This window comes from Schistocerca nitens, chromosome 12 (genome assembly GCF_023898315.1).
Source record: "Schistocerca nitens isolate TAMUIC-IGC-003100 chromosome 12, iqSchNite1.1, whole genome shotgun sequence".
Lineage (NCBI taxonomy): Eukaryota > Metazoa > Arthropoda > Insecta > Orthoptera > Acrididae > Schistocerca > Schistocerca nitens.
The window spans coordinates 174,635,544-174,659,528 of NC_064625.1; the positions used below are offsets into that span (position 1 = coordinate 174,635,544).

Here is a 23,985-nt window from a genome sequence, read left to right on the forward strand (position 1 = left end):
AATTGCAATAAAAGATACGCGAAAAAAGGCCAGGTTTTACAAAGAAGAAAGTCATCTTCCATCAAGATAATGCGCGCCCGCACATATGTGCCTTCGCCATGGCCAAATTGCACAAACTAAGGTATGAATTGTTGCCACAACCACCTTATTCACCTGATATGGCTTCGTAAGACTTCCATCTCTTCCCAAAACTGAAAATTTTCTTGGTGCACGAAGATTCGCTTCAAACGAAGAACTGATAGCCGGAGTTGACAACTATTTTGCAGGCCTGGAGGAAACTCATTTTCGAGATGGGATCAAGGCACTGCAACATCGTTGGACCGAGTGCATTAACCTACAAGGAGACTACATTGAAAAAAAAAAAAAAAGTTTCAGTGATGTAAATACTTTTTTTCTATTCCGTTCCGAGAACTTTTCAAACCACCGTCGTAGTTTACGTCTATCTTGAAGAGTCTTCCAATTCAGTTCCTTCAGTATTTCTGTGATACTCTCCCACGGATTAAGCAAACCTGTTGCCAGTCGTGCTGCCTTCTCTCTATATGTTCAGTATCCGCTGTTAGTCCTATCTAGTATGGGTCCCACACACTTGAGCAATATTGAAGAACTGGACGCACGCGTGATTTGTAAACAATCTGCTTTGTAGACTGATTGCACTCCCCCAGTATTCTACAAATAAACCGAAATATACCACCTGCTTTACCCATGACTGGTCCTATGTGATCATTCCATTCCATATCCCAACAAATTTATTTGTATGAGTTGGCCGATTCCATCAGCGACTAGATTGACATTATAGTCATAGGAGACTACTTTTTCCTTTTTTGAATTGCGAAATTTTACATTTCTGAGCATTTAGAGCAAGTTGCAAACCTCTGCAGCCGGCCGGTGTGGTCGAGCGGTTCTAGGCGCTTCAGTCTGGAACCGCGCGACCGCTACTGTCGCAGGTTCGAATCCTGCCTCGGGCATGGATGTGTGTGATGTCCCTAGGTTAGTTAGGTTGAAGTAGTTCTAAGTTCTAGGGGACTGATGACGTCAGAAGTTAAGTCCCATAGTGCTCAGAGCCATTTGAACCATTTTTCAAACCTCTGCACGATGTTAAAACTTTATCAACAAAAAATTGTTGAAATCCATCTAAGCGCTATGGGACTTAACATCGGAGGTCATCAGTCCCCAAGAACTTAGAACTACTTAAACCTAACTAACCTAAGGACATCACACACAGCCATGCCCAAGGCAGCATCCGAACCTGCGACCGTAGCAGCAGCGCGGTTCCGGACTGAAGCGCCTAGAACCGCTTGACCGTAACGGCCGGCCTTTATCAACATCTGTATGAATATTTATGCAGCTTCTTTCAGACAGTGCTTCATTATAGATAACTGCATCGTCTGCAAAAAGCCTTATTTTACTATTAATATTGTGTACAAGGTCGTTAATATACAACATGAAGACGAAAGGAGGCAGTGTAAGACAGCAAACAGTGGCAGAGGGAAGCACTGTATGCGAAGTAAGAGATAAAGGTGACATTGAGAAAAAGAGAGAGAGAGAAGAGAGAGAGGGAGGAATTTGGAGGTAGATGCTATGAAGGCGTCACTACAAAGAGAGAGCGGATAAATGAATTTATAATGTTCTGCGTTAAAAGAGTTCGAATATGTGTCCTCCGCTTCACTTCACACTGCGTTAATCATTCAGCTAGTGAGCCAGATACATACGCCCCAGGCGAGTTCTCGGCCGCTTTGCGACGGCCTCCGCGGCTGCCCCAAGTTACCCACGAACTTGGCTGACACGTGCCACATTGTCGAGTGCCCATTGTCCCGGTCGTTTCCGGCCAGAGTTTTGATATATTGCCGCAAACTTCGGCCATAGAACTCGGAGTCCCTTTCTTGGGCAATAAAAGGAGTTGTGAAGGGGTAGGTGGGTGAGGGGCGGGGGGGGGGGGGGAGTAGAGCGTTCGACAGCTGAGAGTGGCCCAAGTTCGCGACAATCGCAGAGAAAAGAAAAAGCCCGAGTGTGACTTCGTCAACTCAAATCTGAAGTTGCAGAAAAGCTGTTGGAAGGAACAGTAATTCGCCTTTATCCGCGTCTGTTTCTTTTTCGTCGAGTTTTATGTTTAAAGACTTTCTAAAGGATCACTTACGCGCTTGTAGTCACTCTGCAGTACCAACATCAAATAAACACTGCCTCATAAAAAGTGTGAAGCGTCGAGACGGAGATGGGGGGGAAGTGAAACGAAACTCCGCGGGTTGAGAAGGTGTGTGACGTTATTGCACTCCTTACAGTATCGAGGAACACAGGAGAATTATCTAGAGAAAATGGTTGCAAAATGCAGTTGCAGAAATCAATACCTAAATTTTGGGAACAACTGCAAAAAGTCATTGAGACTGCATCAGAAACTGTCCCTATTAAAAAGACGTAGTAACATGTTCGCCGGAATGATGATTATGATGAGTTAATTATAGACATACAAAGTGTTTGTACTATCTGGATCGCAAATAAAAAATGATAAGAGCAGGAAAAATTTCATGGAAGCAAGGAAATTCGCAACAAAAGATTTCAAAAAGATCAATGTGCAACATATAAAAAATCAAATAACGTCAATTGAGAGACAATTTAACCAGAACAACACAAGGAACTGTTATAAAACATTAAAAATACTTTAAAGAAGTAAAACCACCAAGTTTACAGTTTCTAGTTCCAAAAACATAGACAACTGTATGTAATAACACTGAGAACTGCAGAAAAATTGTGGACTGCTTCAAAGAACTACGTAACTGCGAACCACTACAAGAAGTATTTCGTTTTGGTAATGTAATCGAAATACAGCGAGATTCAAAGCCACCAACAATAAAGGATTTCAAACAAATCATAAAACAACTTAAAAATAACAAAGCATCAGGCAAAGGCAGTATAGTTGCTGAATTGCGGAAAATTTCTAGTGACAACATGATTCAAACAGATATCATTAATGAAATTTGAACAACAAACAGCTTACCATTGCACTGGATATCGGTAGTAATACATTAACCACGTAAAAACGGAAACAAAACTTATACTAAAACTTATAAAGTGATCTACCTTTTGCCAATGACACATAAAATCTTGTACATGACACTTCCGAACGGAGCTGAAAGAATACTCGACCGACAACTAGGAGAGTACCAAGCACAATTTAGGAAGTCCTTGTGCAGAGCATATACTAAATCTAAACACTGTAACAGAAATGACGAAAATGAGAAACTTGAGATTTATGGTAACATTGTAAATTTTAAAATGGTGTATAAGTCAATTTATAGTAACACATTAATCAACATTATAGAGGAATTCGGACTCGACAGTAAAACAACAGAAATAATTAAATGATTTGTAACTAACACAACATCGAAAGCAAAATTTACGGGAGAATTGTCAAAATATTTTGAAATAACATCAGGAGTGAGACAGGGAGTTGGTTTACAGCTCCTGCTTTTAACTGCGCATTAGAGAAGGTAGTGAGACAACGGAGAAAACTCATCAATACTAAGGGCGTTCTAATAGCAAGAAACCCAAATAGAACCGCCGTAGATTGTCTAGGTTTTAGAGATAACATGGCATTAACTATCGCCTCATTGGATGTGCCAAAGAACAAATCACAGTATTACGAAATCAAGCAGACAAAATATCATTTGAAAAAGCACATTTCATGACAAATATCAACGATGCTCCTCCAAACCTCAAAATTCATAACACCACAATATCTAAAACGAACTGTTTTAAATACTTAGGAGATTGGATAACAAGTAACAAAAGAGGAAAGATAGCCACAGAAAATAGACTGCAAAAATACAGTAGATGCCACACTGTCTCATAGGCACGATCTAATTTATAGTTCTTGTGTGAACAAAGAAATTCGGAAAACAAACATTAAAAGACGGAAACTGTGTTCTCAGTACCCTAAGTGCGATGTACTGGATGTAAGCAAGCTGCATCGAAATCTGCACACGAAGCATGGAATGCATTTGAACTATGAAGGGAAAAGGTTTGTTTGTGACGTGTTAGTGAAATAATTAAAGAAAGACCTTTAAGGAACTGAACCATCTATGAGCTTCCAACAACATGGGACACAACCTGCTAGAGCAAGACAACTACCGTCAAGAAGTGAGGCCACAGATGAAGACAGCACGCCCATAGTTCATCCCAGAAGTGTTCTTCAGATTAAAACGAAAAGAAGGCAGAGACAAATAACGGTAAGAGATGAATCAGATATGCCAAGCAGAAACCCCAAGTTTATAATTGTCCACCAAAATGTGTAATCATTGCGAAACAAAATAAATGAGCTAGAAGTATTACTGTCAGGTCAATTAAAAGAAGTATCTATAACGTGTTTTAGTGAACATTGGATAACTGATGAGATGTTAGCAATCACAAGTATACAGGGTAACGTTATAACATCTCGTTTATGTAGAAAAATATCTACACATGGAGGAACATGTACATTTGTGAAAGACAGTACCAGCTGTTGCTGCCTAAAATCTCCCGAAAAGTTAGGAAAATAAGGTGCTTTGGAAGTTTCTTCTGTAGGACTAACATCAATAAAAACAATCTTCATTTGCCTGTACAGAAGTCCAAACTCAAACATAAAAATATTCTTCAACCAACTTGAAGGTAGGCTTGATAGTATCAGGGACCTAAACAAAACAGTTACAATATGTGGAGACTTTAACATTGACTTAACAAAGTCTCAAAAGATAGACATGATGTTATGGCTATCTGTGCAACATACATCCTGCTCCTAACTGTAAATTCCCTTGCCAGAGGTATAGGTGTATCCAGCACCACTATTGATATGATACTGATAAACAAGGGAAGTCATGAATATGCAGCTAGAAACTTCAACACAGGTTTCAGTGACCACTATGCACAGATTCTTGAGAAATCTTCGATGCTGAACTTAACCAAACAAACAGAAACAATAAAAATACGAAGAACCTTCAGTCATCAAAACATTGAATACTTTAGGAATTTACTGAAGAAGGAAAAATTGACTGAAATGTACAGACACGAAAACACAGATGAGAAGTCCAACATATTTTTGGATATATCTACACATTATTTTAACGTGTCATTTCCAGCTAAAAATCAGAAAAATCAAGTGTAGTAGGCTAAACAGAAAAAATTGCTGGTTGACAACAGGTACAAATAAGTCTGCTGAAAAACGAAGATTATATGAGATCTGCAAGTCTTCCATAGTATCCAATGAATTCCTTGCATATTTCAAGAATTATAAAATGGTACTTAAGAAAGTGATCACAAGAGCTAAATTAATGGCAAATGACTGCCATATAAATAACTCCAATAACAAAATGAAAGCTGTATGAAGTATAGTGAAAGAATGTTTCCCCTCAAAATTATTAAATTAAATTGTAATGGCAAAGAAATGAATGGTCCTAAAGAAATAGAAAATGTGTGCAATACTTTCTTTTAGCAATATAAGTGAGCCATTAATCGCTGAAATCAAACCTTGCCATATAAACTGCCCAGTATCATCTCTAAATACCAACATGAATCCTACTAAACTGTTTCTCTTTCCAGCAAACCCAGAAAGAAGTCCTGTCAGTTATCAGAACTTTAAAAGTGAATCATTCCATTGGAATAGATGGCATCCCAGACAGCCTTATTAAAAAATGTGGAGATCTCATTATTCAACCATTAGCTCACCATTACAATAATTACTTTCAAAACGGAAATTTCCCATCATGCCTAAAAACAGCTAAGCTCAAACCACTATTCAAAAAAAGGTAAAAAGGATGAAGTGGCTAACTACAGTCCCATTGCTCTACTAACTGTATTCTCAAAACCATAGAATTTTTTTAAAAAAAAGAGTAGTAGATTTTCTGGAAGAGCACAAAATACTATTCACAGCACAACATGGTTTCAGGAAAGGCCGATCAACTGATACAGCAATTTTTGAACTGTTAAGTGAAGTATTTCAGAAACTAGGTAATGGGTAAAATGTCACTGGAATACGTCTAGATCTCTCTAAGGCTTTTGCTATCATAGATAACACAAAATTATTGCCTAAGGTTGTCAACATGGGTACTAGAGGAACATCTAACAATTGGATAAAGTCATACCTAAGCAGTCGAAAACTTTTGGTTGAAGTGCAACATCAAAATTTCATAAAACTCACTCAACACTATTCAGACTATGAAACCATTAAATATGGAGTGCGACAAGGTTCAGTTCTTGGACCTCTTCTATTTCTGTTATATGTGAATGACCTAAACAAATTCTGGGAAAACATCGTCCAGTTTGCTGACGATACAAGTGTGATAGTGAGTGGGAAAGAAATGGAAATGCTTCAGAAGTCTACCACAGAGACACTTGGCAATATTTAAAACTGGTTCAGTAACAACATATTGGTAATAAATGCAAGTAACACAGTGGCACTAAATTTCTATTATGTGAAAAAGGTGAGAAAACTGTTCAGATTCAGATATCTGAGAAACACATTCGAAATGTAGACAGCATTAACTTCTTGGGAGTATGACTCCAAGGTAATCTTAAATGGGGGACACATATTGAAAAAGTCTGTACGAAATTAAACACAACATGCTACTGAATGAGTTTATTAGAGAGATGCTGCAACAAAGATTATGTGAAAACTGTGTATTATTCCTATATATACCCACAACTGAAATATGGTATTATTTTTGGGGTAGCTCTTTTCTTAGCTAAAAGCACTTTAGGCTACAAAAAAGAATTATAAGAATAATGGAAGGTGTAAAACGGAACAAAGCCTGTAGACCACTCTTTAAAAAGCTAGAAATCCTCCAACTTCCATGTGTACATGTGTATGAGATAACTATGTTTGTGAAAAAATATTCAATGGAGAATCCGACTCTCTTCCATAAAAATGAAAATATCCACTCCTATAACACCAGGCAAAAAGGAAACTTTCATTTAGAGCCCATAAATACCACCCCAAATAAAAAACGACCCCTGTATTAGGGAAAAGTTATCTATAATAAACTTCCCCCACAAATTAAATCAACAAATGACCTGGAAAATTTCAAGTCAACTTCTAAAGCATATTTGACTCATATCTGCTTCTACAGCCTCCACGAGCTCCTTCAGGAAGTTCAGTAACGATTTGTGTCTTTGCCTTATAGATGTATCATATAAATGTTACTAGAACTTTAATGATTTACCATGTAAATGTTGCTGTAATACAAATATTAATCTGCCAGTATAGTACATGTTCTTTCTGCTTTAAAATATCTACTCTTTATTTTGTGCAATATTTGCTCTGTATATTGTAAATCAGTGATCATTAAATGTAGAAATAATGAAATTAATGCAAATTTAATGTTATATTTTGTTATACATTGACTTGTCCTACATCAGAATGTACTATTTGTCTACTCTATGATTACCAGAGCCAATAAAACTCAACTCTGCTCTAAAATGGAAAGGGCATTCTGAATGTCAAAAAATATATAACAAAAACAACTTTACCTCGATCACGGAACTTATGACAGCATATATGCAGCAGAAGCACTTAAACTAACAAGATTTGGGGATCTTGAAAAACTTTTCTAAGGAAAATACAAGGACTTAGAAGAAAAGGTAACTGATGTACTGAGGAAAAGAAGACTGCAGTTTTATGGAGGCACATGCCGAATGGATAATAAGACTAACGAAGCATATCTTCAACTTACTAAACAGCTACAAATATAAACCCACATACTTCACCGAAACTGACAAAGATATGAAAAGCACTGGAATTGGAATCGACAGAATAGAGAACAAAATAGTTTTTAAAGAAGCATCAATAAAGGCAAGATTTAAAAACAAGAAAGGAAGAAAAGGAAGAAAAGGAACGATGCTTTCTAAGGATGAAGGAAATCTGGGAGCAACGAAAATTAAAGACAAAGAAGCAAAACCAAATTTGATTTATGGTATCTTCCAAAGGGTTTTTCCAAATAAATGCACTGAAGAGCCAAAGAAACTGGCACGCCTGCTAATATCATGTAGGGCCATCGTGAACACGCAGAAGTGCCCCAACACAACATGCCATTGACTCGATCAATATCTGAAGCAGTGCTGGAGGGAACTGACACCATGAATCTTGCAGGGCTGTCCATAAATCCGTAAGAGCACGAGGGCTGTCCATAAGAGAACTGTTCATACGAGGGGGTGGAGATCTCTTCTGAACAGCATGTTGCAAGGCATCCCAGATATGCTCAATAATGTTCATGTCTGGGGAGCCTGGTGGCCAGAAGAAGTGTTTAAGCTCGGAAGAGTGTTCCTGGCGCCACTCTGTAGCAATTCTGGACGTGTGGAGTGTCGCATTGTCCTGCTGGAATTGCCCACGTCCGTCGGAAAGCACAGTGGACATGAATGGATGCAGGTGATCAGATAGAATGCTTACGTACGTGTCGCCTGCCAGAGTCGTATATAGACGCATCAGGGGTCCCATATCACTCCAACTGCACACGCTCCACACCATTACAGAGCCTCGACCAGCTTGAACATTCTCCTGCTGAGATGCAGGGTCCATTTCATGCAAACACAGCCCACGCCACTGTGGAGCCACCACCAGCTTGCAGAGCTAGTGCCTTCTAGTCAACGTCGGTCCACGGATTCGTGAGGTCTGCGCCCCACTATAACCCACCTAATCGGACTGATCTGGGCAGGCCACGGTTTTCCAGTCGTCTAGGGTCCAATCGATATGGTAAAGAGCCCAGGAGAGGTACTCCAGCCGGCCGGAGTGGCCGGGCGGTTCTAGGCGCTACAGTCTCGAACCGCGCGACTGCTGCGTCACAGGTTCGAATCCTGCCTCGGGCATGGATGTGTGTGATGTCCTTCGCCGCAGTGCCCTAACGGATGCGTTGGTCGTACGTTCCACATTGATTTTGCAGTTATTTCACAGTGTTGCTTGTCTGTCAGCACTGACAACTACGCAAACGCCGCTGCTCTCGGTCGTTAAGTGACGACCGTCGGCCACTGCGTTGTCCGTGCTGAGAGGTAATGTCTGGCACATGTTATTCTCAGCAGACTCGTGGCACTGTGGATCTCGGAATATTGAGTTCCCCAACGATTATGAAATGGAATACGCCATGCATCTATCTCCAATTACCACGCCGTTTTCTTTTTATTTTGCTCGTGCCTTTGTCCCACAGTTTTCACAGGGTCGGCATGCTCATGATCGGGTTTGGCATAGTTAATTGAAGGGGTGGTTGGATGCCTTCCTGTCGCCACCCTGTACCCCCCCCCCCCCCCCCCCGGTCGGAATCACTGTAACCCAGCTGTCTGCGTATAGTGTAAACCGTGAAACAGCGCGAACGTGTTTCTCATGTCTGCGAGTCGTGTAACTGAGGCGGGACATGGGGAGCAGCCCGGTATGCACCTAGTGGGATGTGGAAAACCGCCTAAAAACCACATCCAGGCTGGCCGGCACATTGGCCCTCGTCGATCCGGGGTTGGCGCGCCTACCGGAGTCCAGGAAGCAGCTAACCTGGCGGACTACCACGCTGCTTTCAAAGTCTGCTAACTGCCGTCGTCGTTTCCACGAGAGTCACCCGACTGCAAACGGCAGCTCCACCAACGCACAGCCCTTTCATACCTTGTTCACGCAATACTACCGCCACCTGTAACTAATCCCATGACTTTTAGCACTTCACTGTATTCGTAGGCCACATCGAGTATGGCTGCTGCGGAGTGCACGAAGTTCAGCCACAGATCAAGTGAACACTTATCAGTCTGCTACTCTGCTTCAGCAGTACGGCAGAATTGGCCAAGGAATCACAAACTGAACGCGGAAACATCAATGGCTACGATAAAGAATGTCATAGGAACTGGATTATGAACACGCGAAATGGGTACTTAAATCTGTAAGCAACAGCATCTCTCTAACCAATAAACTTGGACACGTGTTATAGGAATGTTTTCATCGAATCAGACTATACCACTACCTCCTGAAGTACTCGTATTTAGTATTCCCTCTGAAGCAGACTGTATTTTAAAGATTTCTCCTATTCCACTCAACAAGCGACAGTAAGATTAACTACAGGTTTTGCACCTCTCTGTAAGCAGTGATCAATCTAAAGTTACCTTCATTCAATCTGAGGGACACTTCAGTAGCGATGGGTAAGATATTCCCAGATCACACAGCGAAACTCGGGCCTCAAACACATTTCCACAAGATAACCAAATCAGGTTATTCAAATTTCTCTCCACTGTGGACGTACAGCAAATCAGTATTAAGTCAAGTACAAACTTTCTAATGAAAAGAAAACTTACTCAATTACTGCAGCCACACAGTTGAAACGAAATTACGTGCGACAGTTTGGAAACATTGTCGACGCAATGGAACAAGGGCCCTTCACGTCGTAAAAGAAGTTTCAGCAGCGTTCTTTATCATTCTCATTGTTCGAAACAGTTCTCCATATTGTCTCTGCCTTCTAAAGTTACGTGGACAACACACGATGGACTACACGGATACTCTGCAAATCACACTTAAGTACCTGGCAGAGGGTTTATCGAACCACCTTCACAATGACTTTTTATTACTGCAGTCTCGAACAGCGAGCGGAGAAAACGAACACCCATATCTTTCCGTGCGATTTCCCTTGTTCATTATGATGATCGGTTCTCCCATGTAAGTCGGCGTCAACAAAATATTTCCGCATTCGGAGGAGAAAGTTGGTGATTAAAATTTGGTGAGCAGATCCCACCGCAATGACAAACGACCTTGTTTTAATTACGTTTACCCCAAATCCTACATCATTTCCGTGACACTCTCTCCCATATTTCGCGATAATACAAAACGTGCTGCTCTTCTTTGAACTTTCTCGATGTATTCAGTCAACCCTATCTGGTAAGGATCCCAGACAGCACAGCAGTACTGGAAAAGAGAACGGACAAGCGTAGTGTAGGCAGTCTCTTTAGCAAGTAGTGTGACAATAAAACGCAGTCCTTGGTACGCCTTCTCCACAACATCTTCTGTGTGTTTTCCGATTTAAGGTGATCGTAATTGTAATTCCTTGGTATTTAGTTGAATTTACGGCCTTCAGATCTGATCAAATTTATCATGTAACCGAAATTTAACGGATTCCTTTTACAACTCATGTGGATGACCTCACACTTTTCCTTATTTAGAATCAACTGCTAATTGTCGGTTCAATTCAGATACCCTTTCTAAATCTTTTTGCAATTTGTTTTGATCTTCTGATGACTTTACTAGATGATAAACGACAACATCATCTGCAAACAATTAAGACGGCTCCTTTACTAGATGGTAAACGACATCATCTGGAAACAATTAAGACGGCTCATTATATTTTCCCCTAAATCATATATATATATATGTATATATATATATATATATATATATATATATATATATATATATATATATATATATAAAAGGGACAACAGAGGGCCTATAACACTGCCTTGGGAAACGCCAGAAATCACTTCTGTTTTCTCGATAACTTTCCGTCAAATGCTACGAACTGCGATCTCTCTGACAGGAAATCACGAATCCAGTCACATAACTGAGAAGACAGTCCGTAAGCACGCAATTTCGCTACAAGTCGCTTGTGTGGCAGAGCGTCAAAAGCCTTCCAGAAGTCTAGAAATACGGAATCAGTTTGAAATCCTTTGTCAATAGCTCTCGACATTTCTTGTGTGTAAAGAGCTATTTGTGTTTCCAAGAAGAACGTTTTGTAAATCCGTGATGACTGTGTGTCAATACTCCGCTCTCCTCGATGTAATTCTTTATGTTCGAACAAAATATATGCTCCAAAATACTGCTGCATATCGACGTTAATGATGTGAGCCTGTAGCTTACTGTGTATCTCCTACTACCTTTCTTGAATATTGGTGTAACCTATGCAACTTTCCGGTCTTTGGGTATGGATATTTCGGGTAGCGAGTGGTTATACACTCCTGGAAATTGAAATAAGAACACCGTGAATTCATTGTCCCAGGAAGGGGAAACATTATTGACACATTCCTGGGGTCAGATACATCACATGATCACACTGACAGAACCACAGGCACATAGACACAGGCAACAGAGCATGCACAATGTCGGCACTAGTACAGTGTATATCCACCTTTCGCAGCAATGCAGGCTGCTATTCTCCCATGGAGACAATCGTAGAGATGCTGGATGTAGTCCTGTGGAACGGCTTGCCATGCCATTTACACCTGGCGCCTCAGTTGGACCAGCGTTCGTGCTGGACGTGCAGACCGCGTGAGACGACGCTTCATCCAGTCCCAAACATGCTCAATGGGGGACAGATCCGGAGATCTTGCTGGCCAGGGTAGTTGACTTACACCTTCTAGAGCACGTTGGGTGGCACGGGATACATGCGGACGTGCATTGTCCTGTTGGAACAGCAAGTTCCCTTGCCGGTCTAGGAATGGTAGAACGATGGGTTCGATGACGGTTTGGATGTACCGTGCACTATTCAGTGTCCCCTCGACGATCACCAGTGGTGTACGGCCAGTGTAGGAGATCGCTCCCCACACCACGATGCCGGGTGTTGGCCCTGTGTGCCTCGGTCGTATGCAGTCCTGATTGTGGCGCTCACCTGCACGGCGCCAAACACGCATACGACCATCATTGGCACCAAGGCAGAAGCGACTCTCATCGCTGAAGACGACACGTCTCCATTCGTCCCTCCATTCACGCCTGTCGCGACACCACTGGAGGCGGGCTGCACGATGTTGGGGCGTGAGCGGAAGACGGCCTAACGGTGTGCGGGACCGTAGCCCAGCTTCATGGAGACGGTTGCGAACGGTCCTCGCCGATACCCCAGGAGCAACAGTGTCCCTAATTTGCTGGGAAGTGGCGGTGCGGTCCCCTACGGCACTGCGTAAGATCCTACGGTCTTGGCGTGCATCCGTGCGTCGCTGCGGTCCGGTCCCAGGTCGACGGGCACGTGCACCTTCCGCCGACCACTGGCGACAACATCGATGTACTGTGGAGACATCACGCCCCACGTGTTGAGCAATTCGGCGGTACGTCCACCCGGCCTCCCGCATGCCCACTATACGCCCTCGCTCAAAGTCCGTCAACTGCACATACGGTTCACGTCCACGCTGTCGCGGCATGCTACCAGTGTTAAAGACTGCGATGGAGCTCCGTATGCCACGGCAAACTGGCTGACACTGACGGCGGCGGTGCACAAATGCTGCGCAGCTAGCGCCATTCGACGGCCAACACCGCGGTTCCTGGTGTGTCCGCTGTGCCGTGCGTGTGATCATTGCTTGTACAGCCCTCTCGCAGTGTCCGGAGCAAGTATGGTGGGTCTGACACACCGGTGTCAATGTGTTCTTTTTTCCATTTCTAGGAGTGTATATGATTAAGTATGGAGCTATTGCATCAGCTTACTGTGAAAGGAACCTAATTGGTACACAGTTTGCATCGGAAGATTTGCTTTTATTAAGTTATTTTAGTTGCTTCACTACTCCAAGGATTTCTACTTCTACGTTATTCATGTTGGCAGCTGTTCTTGATCTGAATTCTCTAATATTTACTTCTTTTTCTTTAGTGAATGAATTTCGGAAGGCTGTGTTAGTATCTCTAGCTGGACAGCACTGTCGTTTATAGTATTTCCACTGCTATCACGCAGTGAAGGCATAATTGTGTCTTGACGCTAGCATACTTTACATACGACCAGAATCTCTTCGATTTTCTGGCAGGTTTAGAGAGAAAGTTTAGTTGTGGAAGCTATTACGAGCATATCGCATTGATGTCCGTGCTAAATTTCCAGCTCCTGTAAAAGATCGCCAATCTTGGAGATTTCGCGGCCTGCGGACATCATTACGTGTCTGCATAACTTAACCTCTCAGAGTGCGGGCCACAGTATCGGGATGCGTCTTTCCGTAAGACTGAAGCAGATCAACAGCTAGGGCTCTAATGACTTCCACGGCGGACGTTCGAGTCCTCCCTGGGGCATGGGTGTGTGTGTTTGTCCTTAGGATAATTTAGGTTAAGTAGTGTGTAAGCTTAGGGACTGATGACATTAGCAGTTAAGTCCCATAAGATTTCATACACATTTTTTTTCTAATGATTTCCGGTACTCTGTTTTCTTGTTAGCAACACCCTATGCACGGTCATACGGTGTATTATTATTGAATGGTGACTTGCCGTAAGAAGATTGTTTGGGACATATAATGACGGAAACGGTAGCTGCCAAGTCCATGAAACATTTTAAAAGATTGGTAAAGATTAATGCCCAAAAGCAATGTAAAAATGATCCATCTAAAGAAGGATATATATATATATATATATATATATATATATATATATATATATATATATGGTTTGTTCAAGACAACCGGTTTCAACAGTCTTAGCTGTCATCTTCAGATCATAAAAATTTTTTTGTAGTAAAACATGTTCATTTTAGACTGACCTCTTGCACAAGTTGTCAAATGGATAATATTTAGCACATATGCTGAAGACATACTACACAGTGCAAATCCACTTTGGGATGGCGTACAACGTACAACTGACAGGTATTGTGCTACCAAAAGATGTTTAAGACCTGAAGATGAGAGGTAAAACAGTTGAAAACGATTGTCTTCAATAAAAAAAAGGTGCTGTCTTGGCTTTTGAACGGTTTTTAGCAATTAAAATAGACCGCTCTTCACTACTCCCATAATGAGAAACTTCAAGCATACACACTACTGTATTTACACCATCAGTCCTATATGGTCAACATCCGAGACAAGGACAAATATGAATTAACGGAAACCGACGAAATCAGTGGCATGCAGGCTTTGAAATAAATTCAAAGACGACAGGTGCAAAATTTGTCCCGGACCGCGATTCGACCCCGGATTTCCCGGTTAACGCGAGGAGTCGCCTTGAGCACTTCGGCTGTCATGGTACACTTGCCACCCCACCCAAATTTCCACCTTGCCGCACGCAAGTGGACTCCCTGTCAAGTCGGCTCCTTCTGGCAGATCGCCTGATCCCCACAGGAGTCTGGACACAATGTCCACCCACACTCAAACACCGTCGCACTCACAGACATGAAGAGTTCAAATGGTTCAAATGGCTCTGAGCACTGTGGGACTCAACATCTGAGGTCATCAGTCCCCTAGGCTTAGAACTACTTTAACCTAACTAACCTAAGGACATCACACACAGAGTGATTCTCAGTACCGATGATTTTGGAGGCTGTAGAAATGAAAATTTGTGAGGCGGCCGCGACTTGAAGCCGGATCTTCTCACTTACTAGGCAGAAATGCTGACCAGTACATCATCGTACCATTATGTCAGCTTTGCTGCACGAACTAGAGGAAAAGTGAGCTGGAGATATGAGCTAAAGTTTGTGTTGGGGAGGGCATTAGACATGTGTAGTTCGTACAGCAATATTGACCATAATAATGTGGTTGTGTAATGGTCAGCACTTCTGCCCAGCAAGCAAGAAGACCCGGGTTCGAGTTCCGACCGCCACACAAATTTCAATTCATTTCTTCAGCTGCCAACTCTATCGTAGATAAAAACTTAATTGTTTCAGGGAAAATTAGATTATGAGGTACTTATTAACGCAGAAGAACGTCCAAAGCTATTAGACGACGCTGATATAGCTAATTTAATGTAACAGACAAGGGCTCGCAAATGTCCGAAAATACCCCGAAAATGGATGAGAAATGTTGAACATGTGACGTCACCAACTGACATGTCTCGCCGCTCCTGCAGCGATGGAGCCTGTCGGTCTGTCGCACATCATCCCAACCCAACCCAAGTGTTAAGGTCGGTGCAGGTCCGGGTCCACGTGGGCCACTTTAGCGCGCACGGCTCTGGGTTCGACTCCTGCGTGTGCAACACAGTACTTTTTTCTCGCATTGGGTTAGACAGCTGCGTGTTAATACTGCTGACTGGACATTGCACAGCACACGGTCACCCACTGAGGGTGAAGAAACTTCTCGATCATGAAATGCGAATTTTGTCCCCAAAATGTGCCATCAAACCATACAGCGCATACTAATTATGGTGGGTCACCTAACGTTACCGCTGGATGTATTTCGTAAACCACATCAAATACTGACGAATCGATTCCACAGACCGAACGTTAGGAGAAAATGGTTCAAATGGCTCTGAGCACTATGGGACTCAACTGCTGTGGTTATCAGTCCCCTAGAACTTAGAACTACTTAAACCTAACTAACCTAAGGACATCACACACATCCATGCCCGAGGCAGGATTCGAACCTGCGACCGTAGCAGTCGCACGGCTCCGGACTGCGCGCCCAGAACCGCGAGACCACCGCGGCCGGCAACGTTAGGAGAGGGGCTAGTGTAATTGGTTAATAAAACCATAAAAAAATGCACGGAAGTATGCTTTTTAACACAAACCTACGTTTTTTTAAATGGAACCCCATTAGTTTTGTTAGCACATCTGAGCATATAAACAAATACGTAATCAGTGCCGTTTGTTGCATTGTAAAATGTTAATTACATCCGCAGATATTGTAACCTAAAGTTGACGCTTGAGTACCACTCCCCCGCTGTTCGATCGTGTGTATCGGAGAGCACCGAATTACGTAGGGATCCAAAGGGAACGGTGATGGACCTTAGGTACAGAAGAGACTGGAACAGCACATTACGTCCACATGCTAACACCTTTTTATTGGTCTTTTTCACTGACGCACATGTACATTACCATGAGGGGTGAGGTACACGTTCGACGGGCGTTTCATAGGACGTGGAGGGCGCATAAATTGGCCAGCCCGTTCTCCTGATCTTACACCTCTGGACTTCTTTCTTTGGGGTACACTGAAGTTCAGCCGGTTACATCTACACTTGCAGAGGGGCACTTTCAACAGAAACTGCAAATGGTTTCGAAAACATATTGAAAAAAAGTTATAAGACTGACATTGTCCTCAAATCGTTTAGGAAAACGTCCCTGCAATTCTTTCAAGCCACAATCAATTCTTGAAACCTGACGTTTTCTTTAACGTCGGCGAGCTTACGGAACTTGACAGCGTTTATCAGAATGTGTCCTTTCTACAAAGCGATTCTGTTTTTAAATTCATCCGCCACCAAATGAGAGAGAAGTTGTTTCTCAACTTGCAGCGTGGGAAGTCTGCAGTCACGTCCACTTAAAGTGCGAGGTCTGCAATCCATTCCGAATGTTGTAATTTTCGTTCTTGCACTCCTTTTTACTACATATATTCAACAACTGCGAGCTTTAAATCGACTTATCATTGCAGGCATGCCCCTTAACGTAGCCAACTTTGCAGTAATATGTAAAGTCTCTGTACTCTTCGCTGAATGAAACCGAAAACTGCTGCAGCTGTTTGTCGGAAAATGCGTGCGAGGTCAGAAATTGTACTGTTCGTACTACGAATTTCTTCACGTGCTGCATGCCTGCGAATTTAGCGCGAAGTGCTTCTTGATGTACAAAACAATGAATGTCGTATGTCAATCTTCGTACTTTTCTGCTCTCTCATTCTCAACTAAATCTCTAAATTATTTGTATATGGTACTGTAATGTTGTTCCATAGAAAATGTACATTACCCGTCGCTTATACGACTGCATAAATTACAGGGTGATTTTTTCCAGTGCGTACCAACTCTAGCGATTGATCGGTGAGAGGATACGGAAGAGAAAAGGTCTAATGAACTTATGTCCGGAAATGCATGGTCTCCATACTACAGACTATTTATTCAAGCATACTTTGTTACAGAGACTGCGGTCTGATACGCGCTGTACCGTGCAGCCACAGTTCAGTATGCATGGCTTCATCCTAGAGGGTGGTACAGTTCCTCATACGTCATGCCGTAGCCCTCTCTCCAGCCATGGTAATGTTTTGTCCGACTCACTTCTGCTGCTGACCCACCTTGTAGTGGATCTGATACAGCGTTGTATACAATGGTTCTAATCCAGAACTTGCCGACATGGTGTTTACTTACGGAGAGGGAAATGGGAACGGGAGGCGGGCAGCAAGGTTGTATCGGGGGACCTACCCCGCCGACCACAACCACAGCATTCAATGTTTGCAATAGATTTCGCCGTTTGTCTGAGACAGGTTCGTTTTCGGGCGCAGGAAATCGTGAAGGACGTACCGGAAATGTTCGGACACCAGACTTGGAGGGAAACGTGATAAACCCTGTGGAAGGCGACCGCCGTGTCAGTAGCAGGCAGTTGGCCCGCCAGTACAGGGTGAGCCAGACGACCGTGTGGGACACTGCCGGCTGGGTGGCCGAGCGGTTCTAGGCGCTACAGTCTGGAACCGCGCGACCGCTACGGTCGCAGGTTCGAATCCTGTCTCGGGCATGGATGTGTGTGATGTCCTTAGCTTAGTTAGGTTTAAGTAGTTGTAAGTTCTAGGCGACTGATGACCTCAGATGTTACGTCCCATAGTGCTCAGAGCGATTTGAACAATTTGAACCCTGGTTGATCGATCGGACGAGAGGGTCCAGTTTCGTGGCCTGCTCGTTCACCAGATCTCAACTCGTGCGATTTCTGTTTACGTGGCTATCTCAAAAGTGTCGTGTATGCAAAGCCTATTCCAGATGTGGAGATTCTGGAGCAGCGTATTCATGCTGTCTCTGACACTGTCCGGATGCAGCCTGGCCGATGTGAGCGTGTGAGACGGAACATGGTACGGTGCGTACACGCTTGCGTTGAGGCACAAGGAAACCATTTTCAACAAAAAATGTGTGAAATCTTATGGGACTTAACTGGTAAGGTCATCAGTCCCTAAGCTTACACACTACTTAACCTAAATTATCCTAAGGACAAACACACACACTCATGCCCGAGGGAGGACTCGAACCTCCGCCGGGACCAGCTGCACAGTCCATGACTGCAGCGCCGTAGACCGCTCGGCTAATCCCGCGCGGCCATTTTCAACACATACTGTAACTTCATTGTACAGCCTATATTAGATTGAAGTCTTTGTAACAATGTATGTATAAAGGAAAGAAAAGAAAAATTCGGAGTAGGAATTAAAATCCATGGAGAAGAAATAAAAACTTTGAGGTTCACCGATGACATTGTAATTCTGGCAGTGACAGCAAAGGACTTGGAAGAGCAGTTGAACGGAATGGATGGTGTCCTGAAGTGAGGATATAAGATGAACATCAACAAGAGCAAAACGAGTATGATGGAAGGTAGTCGAATTAAGTCGGGTGATGCTGAGCGAATTAGATTAGGAAATGAGACACTTAAAGTAGTAAAGGAGTTTTGCTATTTGGGGAGCAAAATAACTGAAGATGGTCGAAGTAGATACAATGAAGACTGGCAATGGCAATGAAAGCGTTTCTGAAGAAGAGAAATTTGTTAACATCGAGTATTGATTTAAGTGTCAGGAAGTCGTTTCTGAAAGTATTTGTATGGAGTGTAGCCATGTATGGAAGTGGAACATGGACGATAAATAGTTTAGACAAGAAGAGAATAGAAGCTTTCGAAGTGTGGTGCTACAGAAGAATGCTGAAGATTAGATGGGTAGATCACATAACTAATGAGGAGGTATTGAATAGAATTGGGGAGAAGAGAAGTTTGTGGCACAACTTGATTAGAAGAAGGGATCGGTTGGTAGGACATGTTCTGAGGCATCAAGGGATCACAAATTTAGTATTGGAGGGCAGCGTAGAGGGTAAAAATCGTAGAGGGAGACCAAGAGATGAATACACCAAGCAGATTCAGAAGGACGTAGGTTGCAGTAGGTACTGGGTGATGAAGAAGCTTGCACAGGATTGAGTAGCATGGAGAGCTGCATCAAACCAGTCTCAGGACTGAAGACCACAACAACAACATGTATGAATACATGGTCTCTAGCATGGAAACGATGCATTTTCGGACATAATTTATTTAGAAATTTTTTGTGCCGTGTCCTGTCATCGATGAGTCGCTAGAGTTTGTACACTGTAGAAAAAAATCATCCTGTTCACTGGAAATTCTCATTCCTCTCTTCTACCATACCGATTCATTTTAAAAGGATTGTGGGGATAAATCTGTAGACTGCCTCTTTTTGTTCAAATAGTCACTTGATGTGTGAACGTACGTCATAGCACAAATGAATAGTGAAGAGCGAACAGATGCTGACACGACGATTCTGTCTAACTCTAGAGAGTTATGCCGACCGAATTGTGCGACTCGGCAGTAGTCAATGAAAAGTCGCGCTGTAACTCCCGAGCAAATCCAACTGACATCTGGTACTTCGCCCGTACACATTGCACGCGTGCAGTTTGTCACACGCTGGCCGACCCTGCTGTAGATGGACACTCGGCTTCAGGCGGAAGTTAGAGTACGGAAACGACGAAGCTAAAAAAGGTCAGCGAGTGTTGCACGTGTCGGCTGTTTTGGCCGTGTAGGCAGGGATGTACGTGTGTGTGGGCTGGCTGCCAGACTCCGGCTCTGGCTCTATTCTGGGGCCGGCGCTGTCAATAATGCACGCCATCACGCCGGCCGGGCCGAGAGGTCCGCAGCACCGGCCGCTCACTAATTCATATTAATTGTCGCTGTCTGGCGGCGGCCATCTCACCTCTGACCTTTGCCAGACCAGAGAGGAGCCGCATCTTTGTGCGCCGCTGATGGTCCGCGCGATACCGCACCGCGGAGTCGGCCCGTAATGGCGGCTACGGATGCTCCATTCAGCCGGGGTCTGCTTGGCGATGTGGGCGTAGAGGCAAACTAGTGTGCAGATAGCAGGCGAACCAGGCTCAATCTCGAAGCTGCCAGGTAATTTATTCATGGCAGTGTGACTCTCATTATAGCGATCTCCCATAGTTCCTCAATTTCTACCGCTACGTAATTTACTGCCCTCCATCTATCTGTCCATCTCCCTCCATAACAATTTCTAGCACTAACTGATCTACTGCAGTCCATCTTCCTCCATCTCTCTACCTATCCATCTTCCCCTATCTCTACCTATCCATTTCTCTCCATCTGTCTATCTATCCATCACCATCTATCCATCTCCATCTCTCTGTCTTTCCATCTCGCTCCACAACAATTTCTAGCGCTACCTGATCTACTGTCACCCATCTTCCTCCATCTCTCTACCTATCCATCTCTCTTATCCCTCTGTCTCTCTCTTTCCATCTCTCTCAACAACAATTTCTAGCGCTACCTGATCTACTGCCATCCATCTTCCTCCATCTCTCTACCTATCCATCTCCCTCCACTTCTCTATCTACCCATCTCTCTATCTATCCATCTCCGTCCCTCTCTGTGCCGGCCGCTGGTGGCCGAGCGGTTCTGGCGCTACAGTCTGGAACCGCGCGACCGCTACGGTCGCAGGTTCGAATCCTGCCTCGGGCATGGATGTGTGTGTTGTCCTTAGGTTAGTTAGGTTTAAGTAGTTCTAAGTTCTAGGGGACTTATGACCTCAGCAGTTGAGTCCCATAGTGCTCAGAGCCATTTGAACCATTTTGAACCATCTCTGTGTTTTTCCATCTCCCTCCACAACAATTTCTAACGCTACCTGATCTACTGCCATCCTCCATCTGTCTACCTATACATCTCCCTCCTCTTCTCTATCCATCTCCCTCCGTCTTCCCATCTCCCTCCACAACAATTTCTAGCACTACTTGATCTACTGCCATCCATCTTCCTCCATCTCTCTACCTATCCATCTCTCTATCTATCCCTCTATCTCTCTGTCTATCCATCTCCCTCCATCTCTCAGTCTATCTAACTCCCTCAGCAACAATATCTACTGCTACCTAATCTACTGCCATCCATCTCTCTCCATCCCTATCCCTATCCATCTCCCTCCATGTATCTATATCTCTCTATTTCTAGCTTTCTGTCTATTCCATATATGTACCTATCCATCCCTCCACCTCCCTATCCATCTCCTCCATCTCCCTCTGGCTATCCACTTCCCTGTCTGTTCATTTCCTTCTCCATATCTCCAGGTAACTCCCTCCTCCTCCTCCCCTCTCCTCTCTCTCTGTTCCCCTCTCTTTCTGTTCCTAGCTATCTATCTCTCTTTGTAGATGTCTATCTCTCTATCTATCTGCATCAACCTCCCCCCCCCCTCTCTCTCTGTCTCTCTGTCTCTCTCTCTCTCTCTCTCTCTCTCTCTCTCTCTCTCTATATATATATATATATATATATATATATATATATATATATATGCCTGTTTTACACAATTATGCTTTTTTTAATCTGTCTTCTGACTGTGCACCACGAATTCCTTTGCTATACCAGCCTCTTCATCCTAAGAGTAGCACTTGCAAACTACGTCCTCAATAACTTGCTGAATGTATTCCAATCTCTTCTACAGCTCCTTCTAGTACCATGGAAGTCATTCCCTCATGTCTTAACAGATGTCCTATCACCCTGTCCCTTCTTCTTGCCAGTGTTTGCCATATATTCCTTTCCTCGCTGATTCTCCAGAGAACATCATTCCTTGCCTTATCAGTCCACCTAATTTCCAGGATCCTTCTGTAACACCAAATCTCAAATGCGTGGATTATCTTCTTTTCTGGTTTTCCCATACTCCATCTTTCACTACTATAGAATGCTGTGCTACAAACGTACATTAACAAAAATTTCTTCCTCAAATTAAGGCATATGTTTGATACTACTAGACTTCTCTTGGCCAGGAATGCCTTACTGCCTGCCATTGTTGGTCTGCTTTTGTATGACATCCTTGCTCCGACCGTCATGGATTATTTTGCCACCTAGAAAGCAGAATTTCTTAACTTCATTCGTGACTATTAATTCTGATGTTACGCTTCTCGCTGTTCTCATTTCTGCTACTTCTCATTACATATTCTGTACTTATTAGATCATCCATTCCATTAAACAGATCCTCTAATTCTTCTTCACTTTCACTCAGGATAACAAATCATCAGTGAATCGTATCACTGATATCCTTTCACCTTGAAATTTAATTCCACTCTTGAAATTTTCTTTTGTTCCATCATTGTTTCTTCGATATATAGATTGAACAGTAGGGGTGAAAGACTACATCCCTGCCTTACAAGCTTGTTAATGCACTCTCATTATTCCCTGTTCCTTCTTGTACATATAGCATATTACCCCCTTTCCCTATAGTTTACCTCCATTTTTCTCAAAATGTCGAACATCTTCCACCATTTTCCATTGCCGAATGCATTTTCCGGGTCGATAAATCCTATGAAGATGTCTTGATTTTTCTTCAGTTGCATTATCAACCGCAACGCCAGAATTGCCTCCCTGTTGCCTTTACCTTTCCTAAAGCTAAACTTATCGTCATCCAGCAGATCTTCAATTTTCTTTTTCGTTCTGCTGTGTACTCTTATTATTCTTGTCAGCAACTTGGATGCATGAGCTGCTAAGCTTATTGTAGGATAATTATAGAACTTGTCGTCTCTTGCAATCTCCGGAATTGTGCGGACGACGTTTGTCCGAAAGAAAATCGCCAGATTCAGACACTTTATACACCAACGTGAATAGTCGTTTTGTAGGCATTTCCGCCAACTATTCTAGAAATTCTGATGGAATGTTATCTATCCCTTCTGTCTTATTCTTCCTTAAGTCATACAAAGCTCTTTTAAGTTCTGATTCTAATGCTGAATCCTCTGTCTCTTCTGTATCGATTTCCGCTTCATCACGTCATCAGACAAGCCTTTCCTTTCACACAGGCGTTCAATGTACTCTTTCACCCACATCCCTATAAATTAAAGATGCTGAATGTCAGCAATCTCAGTGCTACATGTGGTTTTCTTGGAAGGGTAGTTTTGGTAGTATGTTGTCTTGATAAGCATAAGGAGAGCTGTTGTCCAACGAAAAAGCCCCGAAAGCTGTTCCAAAGCAAAGGGTTAAGAAACCAATGAACACTCAGATGAGACGATAAGCTTATGAGATTAATGAAGGCAGTATATATTTTGTTGAAGCTGATATGTTTAGGACACAGAAAGTTTGTAAGTGTAGAAAGGAAAGGTAGAAGCATTTTTGTGTTAGTGCGTGGCAAGAGGCCAGCAGTGAAATACGTTTCATAGTGTTTGAGGGCAAAAGACGGCTGAGATTAGGCAGTGCG

The 23,985-nt window shown here is 43.1% G+C and overlaps 1 protein-coding gene across 1 annotated transcript in view; it reads right to left on the reverse strand.

Moving 5' to 3' along the window:
- Positions 1–23,985, reverse strand: part of LOC126214988 (acetylcholinesterase-like) — a 762,016-nt gene that overhangs the window by 515,385 nt on the left and 222,646 nt on the right. The window lies entirely within an intron of this gene.